The 21,668-nt window shown below is 49.5% G+C and overlaps 1 protein-coding gene across 1 annotated transcript in view; it reads left to right on the forward strand.

The window, feature by feature from the left end:
* The first annotated feature begins 5,715 nt into the window (after positions 1-5,715).
* Positions 5,716-21,668, forward strand: part of SLC15A2 (solute carrier family 15 member 2) — a 61,582-nt gene continuing 45,629 nt past the window's right edge. The window contains exon 1 of the mRNA XM_072122069.1: positions 5,716-5,877. The gene's annotated coding sequence lies outside the window, so the exon portion shown is untranslated. The remainder of the gene's footprint in view (positions 5,878-21,668) is intronic.

The following is a 21,668-nucleotide window of genomic DNA, read 5'->3' on the forward strand; positions in this document are numbered from 1 at the left end:
ATATGAAAGCTGCATACAGTGTGCAAAACACATAAAGGATCCGGACTATGGGGAATAAATGGTTACTGTATAATCTGTATCTAGTGATCTCCCCCTAGTGGTAGAGAATAATCTGTATGTTGTGAGCTCCCCCTAGTGGTGGTGTATAATCTGTATTTAGTGATCTCCCCCTAGTGGTGGTGTATAATCTGTATGTAGTGCGCTCCCCCTAGAGGTGGTATATAATCTGTATGTAGTGAGCTCCCCCTAGTGGTGGTGTATAATTTGTATGTAGTGATCTCCCCCTAGTGGTGGTGTATAATGTGCACTTAGTGAGCTCCCCCTAGTGGTGGTGTATAATCTGTATGTAGTGATCTCCCGCTAGTGGTGGTGTATGATCTGTATTTAGTGATCTCCTCCTAGTGGTGGTGTACAATCTGTATGTAGTGAGCTCCCCCTAGTGGTGGTGTATAATCTGTATGTAGTGATCTCCCCCTAGTGGTGATGTATAATCTGTATGTAGTGATCTCCCCCTAGTGGTGGTGTATAATCTGTATGTTGTGATCTCCCCCTAGTGGTGGTGTATAATATGTATGTAGAGAGCTCCCCCTAGCGGTGGTGTATAATCTGTATGTAGCGAGCTCTCCCCCTAGTGGTGGTGTATAATCTGTATGTAGTGATCTCCCCCTAGTGGTGGTGTATAATCTGTATGTAGTGATCTCCCCCTAGTGGTAGAGTATAATCTGTATGTTGTGAGCTCTTCCTAGAGGTGGTGTATAATCTGTATGTAGTGATCTCCCTCTAGTGGTGGTGTATAATCTGTATGTAGTGATCTCCCCCTAGTGGTAGAGTATAATCTGTATGTTGTGAGCTCTCCCTAGTGGTGGTGTATAATCTGTATGTAGTGATCTCCCCCAAGTGGTTGGGTATAATCTGTATGTAGTGAGCTCCCCCTAGTGGTGGTGTATAATCTGTATGTAGCGAGCTCCCCCTAGTGGTGGTGTATAATCTGTATGTAGTGATCTCCCCCTAGTGGTGGTGTATAATCTTTATGTAGTGATCTCCCCCTAGTGGTGTTGAATAATATGTATGTAGGGAGCTCCCCTTAGTCGTGGTGTAAAATCTGTATCTAGTGAGCTTCCCCTAGTGGTAGTTTATAATCTGTATATCATGATCTCCCCTTAGTGGTGGTGTATAATCTGTATGTAGTGACCTCCCCCAGTGGTGACTGTATAATCTGTATGTAGTGAGCTCCCCCTAGTGGTGGTGTATAATCTGTATGTAGTGACCTCCTCTTAGTTGTGGTGTATAATCTGTATGTAGTGATCTCCCTCTAGTGGTGGTGTATAATCTGTATGTAGTGATCTTCCCCTAGTGGTGATGTATAATCTGTATGTAGTGATCTTCCCCTAGTGGTGATGTATAATCTGTATGTAGTGATCTCCCTCTAGTGGTGGTGTATAATCTGTATGTAGTGATCTTCCCCTAGTGGTGATGTATAATCTGTATGTAGTGATCTCCCCCTAGTGGTGGTGTATAATCTGTATGTAGTGATCTCCCCCTAGTGGTGGTGTATAATCTGTATGTAGTGAGCTCCTCCTAGTGGTGGTGTATAATCTGGATGTAGTGATCCCCCCTAGTGGTGGTGTATAATCTGCATGTAGTGAGCTCCCCCTAGTGGTGGTGTATAATCTGCATGTAGTGAGCTCCCTCTAGTGGTGGTGTATAATCTGCATGTAGTGAGCCCCCCTAGTGGTGGTGTATAATCTGTATGTAGTGAGCTCCTCCTAGTGGTGGTGTATAATCTGGATGTAGTGATCCCCCCTAGTGGTGGTGTATAATCTGCATGTATTGAGCTCCCCCTAGTGGTGGTGTATAATCTGCATGTAGTGAGCTCCCTCTAGTGGTGGTGTATAATCTGCATGTAGTGAGCCCCCCTAGTGGTGGTGTATAATCTGCATGTAGTCAGCTCCCCTTAGTGGTGATGTATAATGTGTATGTAGTGATCTCCCCCTACTGGTGGTGTAAAATCTGTATGTAGTGAGCTCCCCCTAGTGGTGGTGTATAATCTGTATGTAGTGATCCCCCCCCCTAGTGGTGGTGTATAATCTGTATGTAGTGATCTCTCCCTAGTGGTGGTGTATACTATGTATGTAGGGAGCTCCCCCTAGTGGTGGTGTATAATCTGTATGTAGTGATCTCCCCCTAGTGGTGGTGTATAATCTTTATGTAGTGATCCCCCCCTAGTGGTCGTGTATAATCTGCATGTAGTGAGCTCCCCCTAGTGGTGGTGTATAATCTGCATGTAGTGAGCCCCCCTAGTGTTGGTGTATAATCTGCATGTAGTGAGCTCCCCTTAGTGGTGGTGTATAATCTGTATGTAGTGATCTCCCCCTAGTTGTGGTGTATAATCTGTATGTAGTGATCTCCCCCTAGTGGTGGTGTATAATCTGTATGTAGTGAGCTCCCCTTAGTGGTGGTGTATAATCTGTATGTAGTGATCTCCCCCTAGTGGTGGTGTATAATCTGTATGTAGTGAGCTCCCCCTAGTGGTGGTGTATAATCTGTATGTAGTGATCTCTCCCTAGTGGTGGTGTATACTATGTATGTAGGGAGCTCCCCCTAGTGGTGGTGTATAATCTGTATGTAGTGATCTCCCCCTAGTGGTGGTGTATAATCTGGATGTAGTGATCCCCCCCTAGTGGTGGTGTATAATCTGCATGTAGTGAGCTCCCCCTAGTGGTGGTGTATAATCTGCATGTAGTGAGCTCCCCCTAGTGGTGGTGTATAATCTGTATGTAGTGATCTCCCCTAGTGTTGGTGTATAATCTGCATGTAGTGAGTCCCCCCTAGTGTTGGTGTATAATCTGCATGTAGTGAGCTCCCCTTAGTGGTGGTGTATAATCTGTATGTAGTGATCTTCTGCTAGTGGTGGTGTATAATCTGTATGTAGTGAGCTCCCCCTAGTGGTGGTGTATAATCTGTATGTAGTGATCTCCCCCTAGTGGAGGTGTATATTCTGTATGTAGTGATCTCCCCCTAGTGGTGGTGTATAATCTGTATGTAGTGATCTCACCCTAGTGGTGGTGTATAATCTGTATGTAGTGGTCTCCCCCTAGTGGTGGTGTTTAATCCGCATGAAGTGAGTTCCCCCTAGTGGTGGTCTATAATCTGTATGTAGTGAGCTCCCCCTAGTGGTGGTGTATAATGTGTATGTAGTGAGCTCCCCCTAGTGGTGGTGTATAATTTGTATGTATGTGAGCTCCCCCTAGTGGTGGTGTATAATCTGTATGTAGTGATCTCCCCCTAGTGGTGGTGTATAATCTGTATGTAGTGATCTCCCCCTAGTGGTGGTGTATAATCTGTATGTAGTGATCTCCCCCTAGTGGTGGTGTATAATCTGTATGTAGTGATCTCCCCCTAGTGGTGGTGTATAATCTGTATGTAGTGATCTCCTCCTAGTGGTGGTGTATAATCTGTATGTAGTGAGCTCCCCCTAGTGGTGGTGTATAATCTGTATGTAGTGAGCTCCTCCTAGTGGTGGTGTATAATCTGTATGTAGTGATCTCCCCCTAGTGGTGGTGTATAATCTGTATATAGTGATCTCCCCCTAGTGGTGGTTTATAATCTGTATGTAGTGAGTTCCCCCTAGTGGTGGTGTATAATCTGTATGTAGTGATCTCCTCCTAGTGGTGGTGTATAATCTGTATGAAGTGAGATCCCCCTAGTGGTGATGTATAATCTGTATGTAGTGAGCTCCTCCTAGTGGTGGTGTATAATCTGTATGTAGTGATCTCCCCCTAATGGTGGTGTATAATCTGTATGAAGTGATATCCCCCTAGTGGTGGTGTATAATCTGTATGTAGTGATCTCCCCCTAGTGGTGATGTATAATCTGTATGTAGTGAGCTCCTCCTAGTGGTGGTGTATAATGTGTATGTAGTGATCTCCCCCTAGTGGTGGTGTATAATCTGTATGTAGTGAGCTCTCCCTAGTGGTGGTGTATAATCTGCATGTAGTGAGCTCACCCTAGTGGTGGTGTATAATCTGTATGTAGTGGTCTCCCCCTAGTGGTGGTGTATAATCTGTATGTAGTGATCTCCCCCTAGTGGTGATGTATAATGTGTATGTAGTGATCTCCCCCTAGTGGTGGTGTATACTCTGTATGTAGTGATCTCCTCCTAGTGGTGGTGTATAATCTGTATGTAGTGAGCTCCCCCTAGTGGTGGTGTATAATCTGTATGTAGTGAGCTCTCCCTAGTGGTGGTGTATAATCTGTATGTAGTGGTCTCCCCCTAGTGGTGGTGTATAATCTGTATGTAGTGATCTCCCCCTAGTGGTGATGTATAATGTGTATGTAGTGATCTCCCCCTAGTGGTGGTGTATACTCTGTATGTAGTGATCTCCTCCTAGTGGTGGTGTATAATCTGTATGTAGTGAGCTCCCCCTAGTGGTGGTGTATAATCTGTATGTAGTGAGCTCTCCCTAGTGGTGGTGTATAATCTGCATGTAGTGATCTCCCCCTAGTGGTGATGTATAATGTGTATGTAGTGATCTCCCCCTAGTGGTGGTGTATAATCTGCATGTAGTGATCACCTCCTAGTGGTGGTGTATAATCTGCATGTAGTGATCTCCTCCTAGTGGTGGTGTATAATCTGTATGTAGTGATCTCCTCCTAGTGGTGGTGTATAATCTGCATGTAGTGATCTCCTCCTAGTGGTGGTGTATAATCTGCATGTAGTGATCTCCTCCTAGTGGTGGTGTATAATCTGTATGTAGTGAGCTCCCCCTAGTGGTGGTGTATAATCTCTATGTAGTGAGCTCCCCCTAGTAATGGTGTATAATCTGTATGTAGTGATCTCCCCCTAGCGGTGGTGTATAATCTGTATGTAGTGATCTCCCCCTAGCGGTGGTGTATAATCTGTATGTAGTGATCTCCCCCTAGTGGTGGTGTATAATCTGTATGTAGTGATCTCCCCCTAGTGGTGGTGTATAATCTGTATGTAGTGATCTCCCCCTAGTGGTGGTGTATAATCTGTATGTAGTGAGCTCCCCCTAGTGGTGGTGTATAATCTGTATGTAGTGAGTTCCCCCTAGTGGTGGTGTATAATCTGTATGTAGTGAGCTCTCCCTAGTGGTGGTGTATAATCTGCATGTAGTGAGCTCTTCCTAGTGGTGACTTAAGGTAAGTTAGCAGTCTAAAACCTTCTTTCTCTGTCCTTCTCTTTCTCCTTCTGTCTTTCTCTTTCAACTTTTCTCTCTCTTTCTCTCCGTCTCTTTTTCCTTTCTCTCTCTTTCTCCCTTCTCTCTCTCTCTCTGTTTCCTTTTTTTCCTTCTCTCTCTCCTCTTTCTCCCTCTGTCTCTCTCCTTCTCTCTCTTTCTCCTTCTCTTTTTCCCTTCTCTCTCCCTTCTTTTTCCCTTTCTCTCTCTCCTTCTTTTTATCCTTCTCTCTCTCCTCCTCTCTCACCTTCTCTTTCTCCCTTCTCTCTCTCCTTCTCCCTCTCCTTCACTCTTCTTTTCTCTCCTACTCTTTCTCCCTTCCCTTCTCTCTCTCTCCTTCTCTCTTTATCCTCTCTCTCCTTTTCTCTCCTTCTGTCTGTCTCTGTCCTTCTGTGTATCTCTCTCTCCTTCTGTTTTTCCCCTCTCTCTCTCTCCTTCCTTCCCTTCTCTCTCCACTTCTTTCTCACTCTTTCTCCCCTTCTCTGTCTCCTTCTCTCTCTCCCATCTCTTTCTACCTTCGCTCACTCCCTCTCTCTTTCTCTCCTTCTCTCTCTGCCTTCTTTCTCCTTCTCTCTTGCAGATGCACAGGTGTCTTGTAGCCAGAATCGTCCCAAGGCGCCAGGCAATCATTTAGCTTCGAATGGCAAAAATGGAACAATTTCAAGATAATATCCGCCAGGTGAGTGACGGCAGGACGGGAATACTAATGCTGAGCGCACAGCGGACCAGGAGGTTAGGCTCTTAAAGGGGCGCGTACATAACCAGCAAGATATAGACTCATATACACACACACACTGTAATATATACATATACACCCTGAGCATAAATACATACACATTCATATATATATATACACAGACAGTACAAACACAATGGGGCACATTTACTTACCCGCTCCTGTCGCGATCCAGCGGCGCGTTCTCCGAAGCTGATTCGGATTCTGCCGGGATTCACTAAGGTCGGGTGCCCGATGTCCACCAGGTGTCGCTGCTGCGCCGAGGTGTATGTCAGCGCCGATGCGCCACAATCAGATCACGTGCGCCAAAATCATGGGGCAATTTGGCGCAAATCGGAAACATTCGGGAAACATTTGGGAAACAGTGCAGATCTTCTGTGAATGTGGGAACCTGGCAGGGAGTTTGTTCAAGACGTACTGGAGAAGTAAGTGCAGATTATCTGTGAATGTGGGAACCTGGCAGGGAGTTTGTTCCAGACGTCCTGGAGAAGTACGTGCAGATTATCTGTGAATGTGGGAACCTGGCAGGGAGTTTGTTCCAGACGTCCTGGAGAAGTAAGTGCAGATCTTCTGTGCATAAAGCCTGGTCCAATCCTTTGGTCTCTTCATGTCCGGATGATGTTGAGGTCGGAGATCTCATCACTTCCACGACTCCTTATTCTTAATGGCTCTGGCACGAGGCTTTGTGATTACCTGCCAGTCAGATCTCTCGGCTATGGCTCAGTCTTGGATGTTGGCCACTGTCTCAACCATTGACAGCTCGGGAGTTAGCAGTTACCTCATGACATCCCAGCTTTACACCACAGATTTTGTGCTGCACTATTTGTAGTCGTAGTCAGGGGGATCTCTATGTGTCTGACTTCTGTCGGTGTCCTGATGCCTGGTTTCATTGTTTAATCAGGACAGAGGATTTATAGGGGAAATTGGTCATGAAACCCCTTTAACCCTCCATTTCGGCCTGAATGTCTGAACCCTTGATTTCCCATTATTTTCTCACCCAAAATGCAGAACTTTTTTAAGTGCACCTCCACGTCCTTATAATGGGATATCAGGCTACGTCCATACAGAAGTAATGTAGTTATAAGCTCCTCCCGTTACATATATCGTCATCATCATTATCCGGGGTCTTCAGCTCTAACCCATCACTTTGCATCTACGGCAGTGGGCGGCCTGACAGTGACAGTGTAGGTTCCCCCTGGGGCAGTGTAGGTCCCCGGCAGGTGGTCAGAGAAAGACCTGTGGCGGTAGCGGAAGGCCTGGGATGCAAACAGAAATGAAAAATTGTAAACTCACGGTTCTAGATATCAGGAACAAGAAGTACCTGAGCTTGGACCTGTGGTCCGCTTGGCAGGATCTCCAAGGAGCCACATCAGCTCTACTGCATCAGCAGCACAACAGCAAGCAGTGCATGCTTTAAAAGAATGGGGCACATTTACTTACCCGGTCCTGTCGCGATCCAGTGGCGCGTTCTCCGTCGTGGATTCGGGTCTTCAGGCGATTCACTAAGGTAGTGCGCCCGATGTCGCTGCTGCGCCGAGGTCCGCATGAGTTTACCTGGTTCTTCCTGATGCATGTAAGTGCTTGATTTTGGACAAACTTGGTTTTTTAAATTCCGCGTTTTTTCCGAATTCGTTGGGTTTTTCATCGGCCACGCCCCCGACTTCTGTCATGTGAAAGCCAGCGCGATTGCGGCAAGATCCAGTCGCGTGCGCCAACATCCCGGCGGAATTCGGCGAAAGTGCAGCCGCGGAGCCCTTAGTAAATGAGCCCCAATATCTCAGAGAACATGAACAAATGCGAAAACTAAGCCCAGAGCTCCAGGCAGAGCTTATATTTATAGACTTTCTCTGTCTAGACACTCTGGGCAGCCAACCAATGACAGCCCGCAAAGCCTCAGGAAAGATACAACATGAACTAAGCTAGGGTGAACAAAACCATTTAACTCTTAGGTTACCAACAGATAGTCATATGATACCTGAGTGAAGTTGGCCCCCCCACCTTGTTCAAATCAAATAAAATTGGTGTCAAACGTTTGTGCTACGTTTGTGCTGGTTTGTGCAGTAAAAATTTTCGTTTGTGCCGCTATCGTTTTTAAGATATTAATGAATGTTTCCAGAGGTCATCAGAGGTCAACCAGCCCCCCCACATTGTCCAAACCAAACCAAACTGGTGCCGAACAATTCTGCTACGTTTGTGCTGGTTGGTGCTGCTCAAATTTTTGTTTGTGCTGCTTTTGCTTTGAATAAATGAACAAAAAGTTTAAGGTCAAAAGTTCAAGCAGCCCCCCCACATTAACCAAATTGAACAAAACTGGTGTCAAACGTTAGTGCTACGTTTGTGCAGCAAAAATTTCTGTTTGTGCCGCTATCATTTTGAAGATATTCATATTTTTTTCCAGAGGTTATCAGAGTTCATTTCTTCCAAAGTACAATGTGTTTGCTAGCTCCCCCTGGTGATCAAACCAAGGAACTGTCACTAAGTTTGTTTATTACCAGTTCAGCCTAAACACCTTTAAAAGGCACCTACCACCACAAATCTACCTATAAAGGTAGATCGGGTGGTAGGTGGATCAATGGGACGTGAGGATAGCCCTTTTAAGGGCTAATCCTTGCGTCCCCGCACTTTTTTGTAAACTTTTATTACCCTAATATGTAAATTTAGTTATGCGGCTACTGGGGCGTGGAGTAGCCGCATCTGAGGTTACACGAGGCGGCTACTCCACGCCCCGGTAGCCACTTTACCCCTCCTACTCACCATCTTCGGCGCGCAGCTGCTCGTAGCTGCGCGCCCTCGTCCGAAGATCCTGCCGTCTGCGCATGCGCAGAACAGCAGGCCTGGCTTCGGAGCAGTGACCGCGCAGGCGCGGGCCCGCTGTTCTGCGCATGCGCAGACGGCAGGATCGTCGGACGAGGGCGCGCAGCTACGAGCAGCTGCGCGCCGAAGACGGTGGGTAAGAGGGGTAAAGTGGCTACCGGGGCGTGGAGTAGCCGCCTCGTGTAACCTCAGATGCGGCTACTCCACGCCCCAGTAGCCGCATAACTAAATTTACATATTAGGGTAATAAAAGTTTACAAAAAAGTGCGGGGACGCGAGGATTAGCCCTTAAAATTAGCCCTTAAACGATAGCGGCACAAACGAAAATTTTTGCTGCACAAACCAGCACAACGTAGCACAAACGTTTGACACCAATTTTGTTTTGTTTGATTTGAACAAGGTGGGGGGCCAACTTCACTCAGGTTCATATGATCCACGTAGTAGAGGACTATTCTTGCCACTTGGTGGTGGGGTGGAACCGTAAATATAGTAATATGAATCCTGGGAATATAAAGGAAGGCCCTGAATAACTGGATATCCGAGTAGGGAAATCCCAATGGGGTGATCAGTCCCACTGGGTCTATAATTTATTAATGGCCCAACTTCAGGACGTTACACTGCAACACTAGAAGAGGAGGTTACCTCATAGTAATTGGTGGGCGGAGAGGGAGGAGGAGCCAGGATCTGGTAGGTCCTACAGATCTGTCATACTCTGCAGCCTGTGAGTGTCTCTTGTTTGGGATGTTAGATGGTTGCCATTAGCAACGCTCTGTGATGGCGTCCTGTCATCCGTCTCTATTTCGCATTCTGTCTCGGTATCTCAATCTAATGACAGTGGTAAATTCGTGACCTGCTCTTTACCCGCTAATAATGCTCGGCGTCAGCCATTTTATACCTGGATTATGGCCCTTAAAGATTTTTATGGTATCCAGTTATCTGTTCAATAAACTCGTACCGATAAGATAAGGAAATTCTGAGATCCATCATAAAACCAGAAGCAGCGACGTGGTGAGTGATGAGGACTGGGTGATGATAAGCGACACACCACAGGGGGGCGCTGTCTGACATCACACAACGCAGAAACACAAGATGGCGGACGCCCCTAACGCTGGGGACAGTGAGAGGGGGAGGGTGCACAACCATATGGTGGGGTCAGTTTAGTGTGGGTATGGGCTCTGGTATATGACAGGGGCCGGGGTCAAGATAGTGGGGAGAATGAGCTCTGCTATATGGCGGGGGCCGGGGTCAGGTAAGTGGGGGGTATGGGCTCTGGTATATGACAGGGGCCGGGGTCAAGATAGTGGGGAGAATGAGCTCTGCTATATGGCGGGGGCCGGGGTCAGGTAAGTGGGGGGTATGGGCTCTGGTATATGGCGGGGGCTAGTGGCAGGTAGGTGGGGGGTATGGGCTTTGGTATATGGCGGGGGCCGGGGTCAGGTAAGTGGGGGGTATGGGCTCTGCTATATGACGGAGGCTGAGGTCAGGTAAGTGGGGGGTACGGGCTCTGCTATATGACGGGGGCTGGGGTCAGGTAGGTGGGGGGTATGGGCTTTGGTATATGGCGGGGGCCGAGGTCAGGTAAGTGGTGGGTATGGGCTCTGGTATATGGCGGGGGCTAGGGTCAGGTTAGTGGGGGGTTACGGGCGCTGCTATAAGATAGGGGCAGGGGTCAGGATAGTGGGGGGTATGGGCTCTGGTATATGACGGGGACAGGGGTCAGGTTAGTGGGGGGTATGGGCTCTGGGGGGCTTGGTGGAGGTTAGTAGGGGTTATGGGCTCTGGTATATGGCTGGAATCAGGTTAGTGGGGGGGCTATGGGCTCTGGTATATGACGGGGGCTGGGGTCAGTTAAGAGGGGGGGTTATGGGCTCTGGTATATGGCGGGGTCAGTGGTCAGGTTAGTAGGGGTTATGGGCTCTGGTATATGACGGGGGCCGGGGTCAGGATAGTGGGGGGTATGGGCTCTGGTATATGACGGGGACAGGGGTCAGGTTAGTGGGGGGTATGGGCTCTGGGGGGCTTGGTGGAGGTTAGTAGGGGTTATGGGCTCTGGTATATGGCTGGAATCAGGTTAGTGGGGGGGCTATGGGCTCTGGTATATGACGGGGGCTGGGGTCAGTTAAGAGGGGGGGTTATGGGCTCTGGTATATGGCGGGGTCAGTGGTCAGGTTAGTAGGGGTTATGGGCTCTGGTATATGGCTGGGGTCAGGTAAGTGGGGGCTATGGGCTCTGGTATATGGCGGGGGCTAGGGTCAGGTTAGTGGGGGGTTACGGGCGCTGCTATATGATAGGGGCAGGGGTCAGGATAGTGGGGGGTATGGGCTCTGGTATATGACGGGGACAGGGGTCAGGTTAGTGGGGGGTATGGGCTCTGGGGGGCTTGGGGGAGGTTAGTAGGGGTTATGGGCTCTGGTATATGGCTGGAATCAGGTTAGTGGGGGGGCTATGGGCTCTGGTATATGACGGGGGCTGGGGTCAGTTAAGGGGGGGGTTATGGGCTCTGGTATATGGCGGGGTCAGTGGTCAGGTTAGTAGGGGTTATGGGCTCTGGTATATGGCTGGGATCAGGTTAGTGGGGGGTATGGGCTCTGGTATATGGCGGGGGCTGGGGTCCGGTAAGGGGGGGTTATGGGCTCTGGTATATGGCAGGGTCAGTGGTCAGGTTAGTGAGGGTTATGGGCTCTGGTATATGGTGGGGGCTGGGGTCAGGTAAGTGGGGGCTATGGGCTCTGGTATATGGCGGGGGCTGGGGTCAGGTAAGGGGGGTTATGGGCTCTGGTATATGGCGGGGTCAGTGGTCAGGTTAGTGAGGGGTATGGGCTCTGGTATATGGAGGGGGCTGGGCTCAGGCAAGTGGGGGGCTGTATGGGCTCTGGTATATGGCGGGGGCTGGGGTCAGGTTAGTGGGGGGTATTGGCTCTGGTATATGGCCGGGCTGCGCTCAGGTCAGTAGCACTGGGGGTCAGGTGAGTAGGGTTGGGGTCAGGTCAGTTGGGCAGGGGTCAGGTTAGTTGGGCTAGGGTCAGATTATTAGGGTTGGGGTCGGGTCAGTTGGGCTGGGGTCAGGTCACTGGGGTTGGGGTCAGGTCAGTTGGGCTGGGGACAAGTCAGTAGGGATGGGATCAGGTCAGTTGGGTTGGGGTCAGGTCAATAGGACTGGGATCAGGTCAGTAGGACTGGGGTCAGATCAGTGTGACTGGGGTCAGGTCAGTAGGGATGGGATCAGGTCAGTTGGGCTGGGGTCAGGTCAGTAGGGCTGGGGTCAGGTCAGTAGGACTTGGGTCAGGTCAGTAGGGCTTGGGTCAGGTCAGTATCACTGGGGTCAGGTCAGTATGGCTGGGGTCAGATCAGTGGGACTGGGGTCAGGTCAGTAGAGTTGGGGTGAGGTCAATACGGTTGGGGTGAGGTCAGTAGGGTTGGGGTGAGGTCAGTATGGCTGGGATCAGGTTAGTTGTGCTGGAGTCAGGTCAGTAGGGCTGGGGTCAGGTCAGTAGGGCTAAGGTCAGGTTAGTAAGGCTGGGGTTAGGTCAGTTTTTCATTGGGTCAGATCAGTTGTGCTGGGGTCAGGTCAGTTTGGTGAGGGTCAGGTCAGTAGGGCTGGGGTCAGGTCTGTAGGGCTGGGGTCAGGTCACTAGTGTATTTTGGAGTCCAAGGACGTGTCACTTTCATGTGATAATTGATGAGAAAGTGACATGTGGAATATGGCGGCTGTGATAAGAATGTGCTGGGCTGGCAGCGGGGGAGGGGCGGTCACCATATACATTACTGTCATCACTGCAGAGAAGAAGACATCGTCCTCTGTCTGGCACCCCCAACCCCCTCCTATGGCAGCGACAAAATTAGGGGGGGGGGGGGGCAACACTCCCAAATTTGTTTCACCAGTTTAGTAACTGTAACAAGTCGCTCCCTTTCAGTTAAGATTTATCATTTGCAGGGCCGGATTAAAGGAGGGGCCCCCACCAGTTTCCGGCAGTCAGCGACTTAGCTCAGCATCGCACATAGGGGTCTAGGATGTTAGCTGTTTTGGCGGCAGCAGGTTGTGATGGAACGCCGGTGGCAAGTGATGATGTCACACTGTTGGCGTCCGATCACTACATGCTGCCGCCAAAACAGTGCATCGGCGATCTCCCCCAGCGATGGCAGCTGTGACTTCAGTGGCCGGCGGCTCCCCGAAGAGCGGGGAATTATTATTTTGTGGCCATTTTCTACAGGGGACTGGCGGCTAAATTCTACAGGGGGCTGTTGACTGTATACTACAGGGGGCTGGTGGCGGTATTCTACAGGGGGCTGGTGGCTGTATACTACAGGGGGCTGGTGGCTGTATACTACAGGGGGCTGGTGGCTGTATACTACAGGGGGCTGGTGGCGGTATTCTACAGGGGGCTGGTGGCTGTATACTACAGGGGGCTGGTGGCGGTATTCTACAGGGGGCTGGTGGCTGTATACTACAGGGGGCTGGTGGCAGTATTCTACAGGGGGCTGGTGGCTGTATACTACAGGGGGCAGGTGGCTACTGTACTACAGGGGGCTGGTGGCGGTATTCTACAGGGGGCTGGTGGCGGTATTCTACAGGGGGCTGTTGACTGTATACTACAGGGGGCTGGTGGCAGTATTCTACAGGGGGCTGGTGGCGGTATTCTACAGGGGGCTGGTGGCGGTATTCTACAGGGGGCTGTTGACTGTATACTACAGGGGGCTGGTGGCTGTATACTACAGGAGGCTGGTGGCGGTATTCTACAGGGGGCTGGTGGCGGTATTCTACAGGGGGCTGTTGACTGTATACTACAGGGGGATGTTGACTGTATACTACAGGGTGCTGGTGGCGGTATTCTACAGGGGGCTGGTGGCGGTATTCTACAGGGGGCTGTTGGCTGTATACTACAGGGGGCTGGTGGCTGTATACTACAGGGGGCTGGTGGCGGTATTCTACAGGGGGCTGGTGGCGGTATTCTACAGGGGGCTGGTGGCGGTATTCTACAGGGGGCTGTTGGCTGTATTATACAGGGGCTGTTGACTGTATACTACAGGGGGCTGGTGGCGGTATTCTACAGGGGGCTGTTGGCTGTATACTACAGGGGGCTGGTGGCTGTATTCTACAGGGGGCTGTTGGCTGTATACTACAGGGGGCTGGTGGCGGTATTCTACAGAGGGCTGGTGGCGGTATTCTACAGGGGGCTGGTGGCGGTATTCTACAGGGGGCTGTTGGCTGTATACTACAGGGGGCTGGTGGCGGTATTCTACAGGGGGCTGGTGGCGGTATTCTACAGGGGGCTGTTGGCTGTATTCTACAGGGGGCTGTTGACTGTATACTACAGGGGGCTGGTGGCGGTATTCTACAGGGGGCTGTTGACTGTATACTACAGGGGGCTGGTGGCGGTATTCTACAAGGGGCTGGTGGCGGTATTCTACAGGGGGCTGGTGGCGGTATTCTACAGGGGGCTGTTGACTGTATACTACAGGGGGCTGGTGGCGGTATTCTACAGGGGGCTGGTGGCGGTATTCTACAGGGGGCTGGTGGCGGTATTCTACAGGGGGCTGTTGGCTCTATACTACAGGGGGCTGATGGCGGTATTCTACAGGGGGCTGTTGGCTCTATACTACAGGGGGCTGATGGCGGTATTCTACAGGGGGCTGGTGGCTGTATTCTACAGGGGGCTGTTGGCTGTATACTACAGGGGGCTGGTGGCGGTATTCTACAGAGGGCTGGTGGCGGTATTCTACATGGGGCTGGTGGCGGTATTCTACAGGGGGCTGTTGACTGTATACTACAGGGGGCTGGTGGCGGTATTCTACAGGGGGCTGTTGACTGTATACTACAGGGGGCTGGTGGCGGTATTCTACAAGGGGCTGGTGGCGGTATTCTACAGGGGGCTGGTGGCGGTATTCTACAGGGGGCTGTTGACTGTATACTACAGGGGGCTGGTGGCGGTATTCTACAGGGGGCTGGTGGCGGTATTCTACAGGGGGCTGGTGGAGGTATTCTACAGGGGGCTGTTGGCTCTATACTACAGGGGGCTGATGGCGGTATTCTACAGGGGGCTGGTGGCGGTATTCTACAGGGGGCTGTTGGCTCTATACTACAGGGGGCTGATGGCGGTATTCTACAGGGGGCTGGTGGCGGTATTCTACAGGGGGCTGGTGGCGGTATTCTACAGGGGGCTGTTGGCTGTATACTACAGGGGGCTGGTGGCGGTATTCTACAGGGGGCTGTTGACCGTATACTACAGGGGGCTGGTGGCGGTATTCTACAGAGGGCTGGTGGCGGTATTCTACAGGGGGCTGGTGGCTGTATTCTACAGGGGGCTGTTGACTGTATACTACAGGGGGCTGGTGGCGGTATTCTACAGGGGGCTGGTGGCTGTATACTACAGGGGGCTGGTGGCGGTATTCTACAGGGGGCTGTTGACTGTATACTACAGGGGGCTGGTGGCGGTATTCTACAGGGGGCTGGTGGCGGTATTCTACAGGGGGCTGTTGGCTGTATACTACAGGGGGCTGGTGGCGGTATTCTACAGGGGGCTGGTGGCGGTATTCTACAGGGGGCTGGTGGCGGTATTCTACAGGGGGCTGTTGGCTGTATACTACAGGGGGCTGGTGGCGGTATTCTACAGGGGGCTGGTGGCGGTATTCTACAGGGGGCTGGTGGCTGTATACTACAGGGGGCTGGTGGCGGTATTCTACAGGGGGCTGGTGGCGGTATTCTACAGGGGGCTGTTGGCTGTATACTACAGGGGGCTGGTGGCGGTATTCCACAGGGGGCTGGTGGCTGTATACTACAGGGGGCTGGTGGCTGTATACTACAGGGGGCTGGTGGCGGTATTCCACAGGGGGCTGGTGGCGGTATTCTACAGGGGGCTGGTGGCTGTATACTACAGGGGGCTGGTGGCGGTATTCTACAGGGGGCTGGTGGCTGTATACTACAGGGGGCAGGTGGCTACTGTACTACAGGGGGCTGGCAGGCTATATACTTCCATAAACATTGTTGGAAGGGCCCCCACCAATTTGCGCCCAGGGGCCCCCACCACCCTTAATCCGGCTCTGATCATTTGCATTCAAACGTGGGAGGCACAAATCCCCCCAGACCCCCAGAGGCCCAGGAAAACTTAAGATCTGATCTAAAAAATCTGCAACTTTTTGGCAACTTTACAATGAAAAAGTTGCAAGTTCTCTCGAGGCATCAAAGTGTTTTCCCATGAAAGGAAATTCTCAATTTTTACTCCCCTAGTGATGGTTACACAATAAAGATAATTTTTAACCCCTTACAATTTTACAAATTTTTATTCATGTTTTAGCTCCTATCACTCAGTGATGGTCGGTGTAAGATTCCAGAGTGTTAACGGAGACTCTCTGAGCAGACACTTCATGATCCCTCTGTGCTGTGAGATGCTGTGTGCTGACTTATGTGCTTAGATTATCAGGGGGTCAGGGTTTATATAAACACATGGAAAGAGATGAGACAGATCAGAGATGATGAGATCCATGAGATGTATATTATACACAATGGGGCACATTTACTTACCCGGCCCTGCGCGATCCCCGATCCGGAATGCACATCTGTCGCGATTTCCTGCATGTGTCGCTTCCCCGCTCAGGTCCGCCGGAGCTCAACTTCTTCTTCCCGGTGCATGTAAGTGCTTGGGCTTGCGACACAAATTAAAATGTTAAATCCTGCGCTTAGTCCGAATCCGTCGGATCGTCCAACGGCACAGCCCCCGATTTTTGTCGCATGAAAGTCGGTGGTGATGTGCCAAAATCTGATCGCGCGCGACACAATCCCCGGCGCGATCCCTGAAAAGTCGGGAAACATACACATGTGGATTATATATAAAGTTCAACACTGAAAAACATGCAAATATATCAAATGTGCCCAAAAAAGTGGACACAGATTGGGGCTCAATTACATGCACATAGTACACAGGACACTGCACATAGTACACAGGTAACTGCACATAGTACACAGGACACTGCACATAGTACACAGGTAACTGCACATAGTACACCCTGCACATAGTACACAGGACACTGCACATAGTACACAGGACACTTCACATAGTACACACTGTACATAGTACACACTGCACATAGTACACAGGACACTGCACATAGTACACACTGTACATAGTACACACTGCACATAGTACACAGGACACTGCACATAGTACACAGGACACTGCACATAGTACACAGGTAACTGCACATAGTACACAGGACACTGCACATAGTACACAGGTAACTGCACATAGTACACCCTGCACATAGTACACAGGACACTGCACATAGTACACAGGACACTTCACATAGTACACACTGTACATAGTACACACTGCACATAGTACACAGGACACTGCACATGGTACACTCTACACATAGTACACACTACACATAGTACACACACTGCACATAGTACACATGACACTGTACATAGTACACAGGACACTGCACATAGTACACAGGACACTGCACATAGTACACAGGACACTGCACATAGTACACAGGACACTGCACATAGTACACAGGTAACTGCACATAGTACACAGGACACTGCACATAGTACACAGGTAACTGCACATAGTACACCCAGCACATAGTACACAGGACACTGCACATAGTACACAGGACACTTCACATAGTACACACTGTACATAGTACACACTGCACATAGTACACAGGACACTGCACATAGTACACAGGACACTTCACATAGTACACACTGTACATAGTACACACTGCACATAGTACACAGGACACTGCACATGGTACACTCTACACATAGTACACACTACACATAGTACACACACTGCACATAGTACACATGACACTGTACATAGTACACAGGACACTGCACATAGTACACAGGACACTGCACATAGTACACAGGACACTGCACATAGTACACTCTACACATAGTAAACACACCGCACATAGTACACAGGACACTGCACATAGTACACAGGACACTGCATATAGTACACAGGACACTACACATAGTACACACACCGCACATAGTACACAGGACACTGCACATAGTACATAGGACACTGCACATAGTACATAGGACACTGCACATAGTACACAGGACACTGCACATAGTACATAGGACACTGCACATAGTACACAGGACACTGCACATAGTACACAGGACACTGCACATAGTACATAGGACACTGCACATAGTACACAGGACACTGCACATAGTACACACCCTGCACTGTTTGTAGTAAATGTAGCCCAGTGTTTTTTTGCTGCAGAATGGTGGCGCAGACAGAAATACATGTGTCCTATATATAAATGTGTCTGCACCGGTTTCCTGTCTAATTGTATAATTGCTCATTTTTTTATGAAGAGTTTTTTTTGGCACTTCGGAGTTTGCGACACATTTATTACTACTGGCAGAATATCTGCCCAGCCTGAGGCTTCTCTGGGATTCCTTCTGAGAGCCAGGGACTGATCCCTATGGTGGGGATGGAGCTTTGTGCATTATGGTTCTTATTTCCCTGATATGCAGAGGACAGGACCTTAATATCTTTTGCGCCTCTTTTGACATCTTATGGCCGTGCGCATGAACCTTCATCCTGTGCAGGAGCCTTAATCAGGGTTCTAGGAAAGCTGGGTGACACAACTGTCATCCTGACTATATTAGTTGTAACCTTCCCTATACTTAGATGCTGCATTGTCTCCCTGTGGGGCCCAGTGTGCGGGACCTTCCTGCTGGGGCTTGTAGTTCCCTCCTCCTCATTATCTGCACTAATTATTTGCTGATTTCTTCCTTCTGTAATCTGACAGATTAGAAGCTGCTGGGAATTTATGATCCTGTATATCCACGACCTATGGATCCTGTGCATTAGTCCACCACCCAGCTTTCCTGGTCACTGATACGCTGCTATCTGTAAACAGTGGGAATATCCAGGCCCTCATGTTCTATAGATCAATTCATTAACAACGTTACATTTATGAAGTCAAAGTCCAAAATGTGCAATAAATGCAGAAAAGCTGTGAAAAAAACAAGAGGAAAACAACAACAAAGCGACCAACCAGAGGGGGCGCCACTGAGACAAAGCCAGGGAGGCTGTCTATAGGGTCTACACCTTTCCTGACACAACTACAAGGACCCCATTACAATCTGGCTCATTTACTAAGGCTCCGTTGGACGCATTTTCGCCGGGTTTCCCGGCAATTTCCGTTTTGCGCCGAATTGCCCCAGGATTTTGGCGCACGTGATTAGATTTTGGCGCATCGGTGCCAGCTGGCACACGACAGAGATTGGGGGGGGGCGTCGGACAACCCGACGGATTCGGACAAAGCGCGGGATTTAACATTTAGAATTGTGTTGCAAGACACGCACCTAAAAGCACCGGGAAGAAGGTGAACTCCGGCAGACCTCGGGCGCAAGGGCTTAGTGAATTGCGGCAGACCCGAATCCTTGTCGGACAACGCACCGCGGGATCGTGACAGGAACGGGTAAGTAAATCTGCCCCAATGGGGCAATGGCCCTGCGCCAAAATTAGTAAATATCCCTCAACGTGTCTAAATGTATTAAAAAGGAGAAGTGGCTGAAATGCAATGCTCTGCAGCATTCCTTTATATTCTGCAATGCTCTGCAGCAATCTGTTGTATTCTGCAATGCTCTGCAGCATTCTGTTATATTCTGCAATGCTCTGCAGCAATCTGTTGTATTCTGCAATGCTCTGCAGCATTCTGTTATATTCTGCAATGCTCTGCAGCAATCTGTTGTATTCTGCAATGCTCTGCAGCATTCTGTTATATTCTGCAATGCTCTGCAGCAATCTGTTGTATTCTGCAATGCTCTGCAGCATTCTGTTATATTCTGCAATGCTCTGCAGCATCGCTGTCCCTTTAAGACAATGTAGCAGTAATCTGCACACAGTATATAGGAGAAAGTACACACATCATAAACGTGTCTATCACCGCTACAAGGTGCCATATGTGCTGTGCACTGTCACTCTGCGCTGTGACCTCTGATCTTTGATCCCAGGAGGAGGTCGCTGACTCCTGATTATTGTTTATGTATTTCTGGGTAATTACTGACAGCAATGATATTATATAGATTCTGCAAGTAATAATATACAGAGGCGACGCCCTGCGCAGAAGATACCGGGAGAGCGAATCCTGTACGGAATATAAACAGGATAGTTTGGAGGATTTTATTTTTAATGAGAACTTTATAGAATAAGAATAATTTCCCCTCATCCAAATATTTCTGTGTATTCAAGTCTTAAAGGGATCTGTCATCATACAAAGTGCTCCCAGTGTTATGTAGTATCCCTGGAAAGACCTCTGTGTAGCTTCTCCGGGTTCACTGGGGGTGTGTCCTCACACTGCTGTGCTCTGTGCAGTCTGCAGCCAGTGTTATTTAATGTTCCTGGAGAGATGTGTAATCATACCTCACACTTCTGTGCTCTGTGCTCTCTGCAGCCAGTGTTATGTACTGTCCCAGGAGAGATGTGTAATCAGACCTCACACTTCTGTGCTCTGTGCTCTCTGCAGCCAGTGTTATGTACTGTCCCTGGAGAGATGTGTAATCAGACCTCACACTGCTGTGCTCTCTGCAGCCAGTGTTATGTATTGTCCCTGGAGAGATGTGTAATCAGACCTAACACTGCTGTGCTCTGTGCTCTCTGCAGCCAGTGTTATGTATTGTCCCTGGAGAGATGTGTAATCAGACCTCACACTGCTGTGCTCTGTGCTCTCTGCAGCCAGTGTTATGTATTGTCCCTGGAGAGATGTGTAATCAGACCTCACACTGCTGTGCTCTGTGCTCTCTGCAGCCAGTGTTATGTATTGTCCCTGGAGAGATGTGTAATCAGACCTCACACTGCTGTGCTCTGTGCTCTCTGCAGCCAGTGTTATGTACTGTCCCTGGAGAGATGTGTAATCAGACCTAACACTGCTGTGCTCTGTGCTGCCAGTGTTATGTACAGGAGAGATGTGTAATCAGACCTTTGTGTATGTTGCTAGTAGCAGCATTGAACATCAAGTTGGTATTTATCATCCTGCTCTCGCCCATTAATAAGTATTGTTCCACACAGGATAAAAACATTTTAAAAAATCCCCCAAACAAAACTTTTTTGATCTTTGATCATCTTATTTATATAGCGCACACAGATTATGCAGCGCTGCACAGAGCTCGTCACATCAGTCCCTGCCCCCAATGGGGCTCACAATCTAATCAACCTACTAGTATGTTTTGGAGTGTGGGAGGAAACCTGAGGATCTGGAGGAAACCCAGGCAAACACAGAGTGAACATACAAACTCTTTGCAGATGTTGACCTGGAAGGGACTTGAAACCAGTGTATACTGTGGGCAGGCTGTACATACTGGGGGGGGGGGGGAGGCTGTGTATACTGGGGGGGAGAGGCTGTGTATACTGTAGGCAGGCTGTGTATACTGGGGGGGCTGTGTGTACTGGGGGGGTAAGACTGTGTATACTGGGGAGAGGCTATGTATACTGGGGGGGGGCTGTGTGTACTGGGGGGAGAGGCTATGTATACTGGGGGGGAGGCTGTGTATATGGTGGGCAGGCTGTGTATACTGTGGAAGAGGCTGTGTATACTGGGGGGAGGCTGTGTATACTGGGGGATGTGTGCTGCTGGCAGAGTACTGTATATAATTTAATTTGGGAGTATGTATATGGGGGCTGTTATAAATAGGGGAACTGTAGATAAATAAAACCTGTATGTATAGATATTAGCTGGGTGTTTGTAGTTCAGGGGGTGTGGTATATATAATATACACTCACCGGCCATTTTATTAGGTACACCATGCTAGTAACGGGTTGGACCCCCTTTTGCCTTCAGAACTGCCTCAATTCTTCGTGGCATAGATACAACAAGGTGCTGGAAGCTCCTCAGAGATTTTGCTCCATATTGACATGATGGCATCACACAGTTGCCGCAGATTT

The sequence above is a fragment of the Engystomops pustulosus genome, chromosome 8 (genome assembly GCF_040894005.1).
Source record: "Engystomops pustulosus chromosome 8, aEngPut4.maternal, whole genome shotgun sequence".
In the NCBI taxonomy this organism is placed as follows: Eukaryota; Metazoa; Chordata; class Amphibia; order Anura; family Leptodactylidae; genus Engystomops; species Engystomops pustulosus.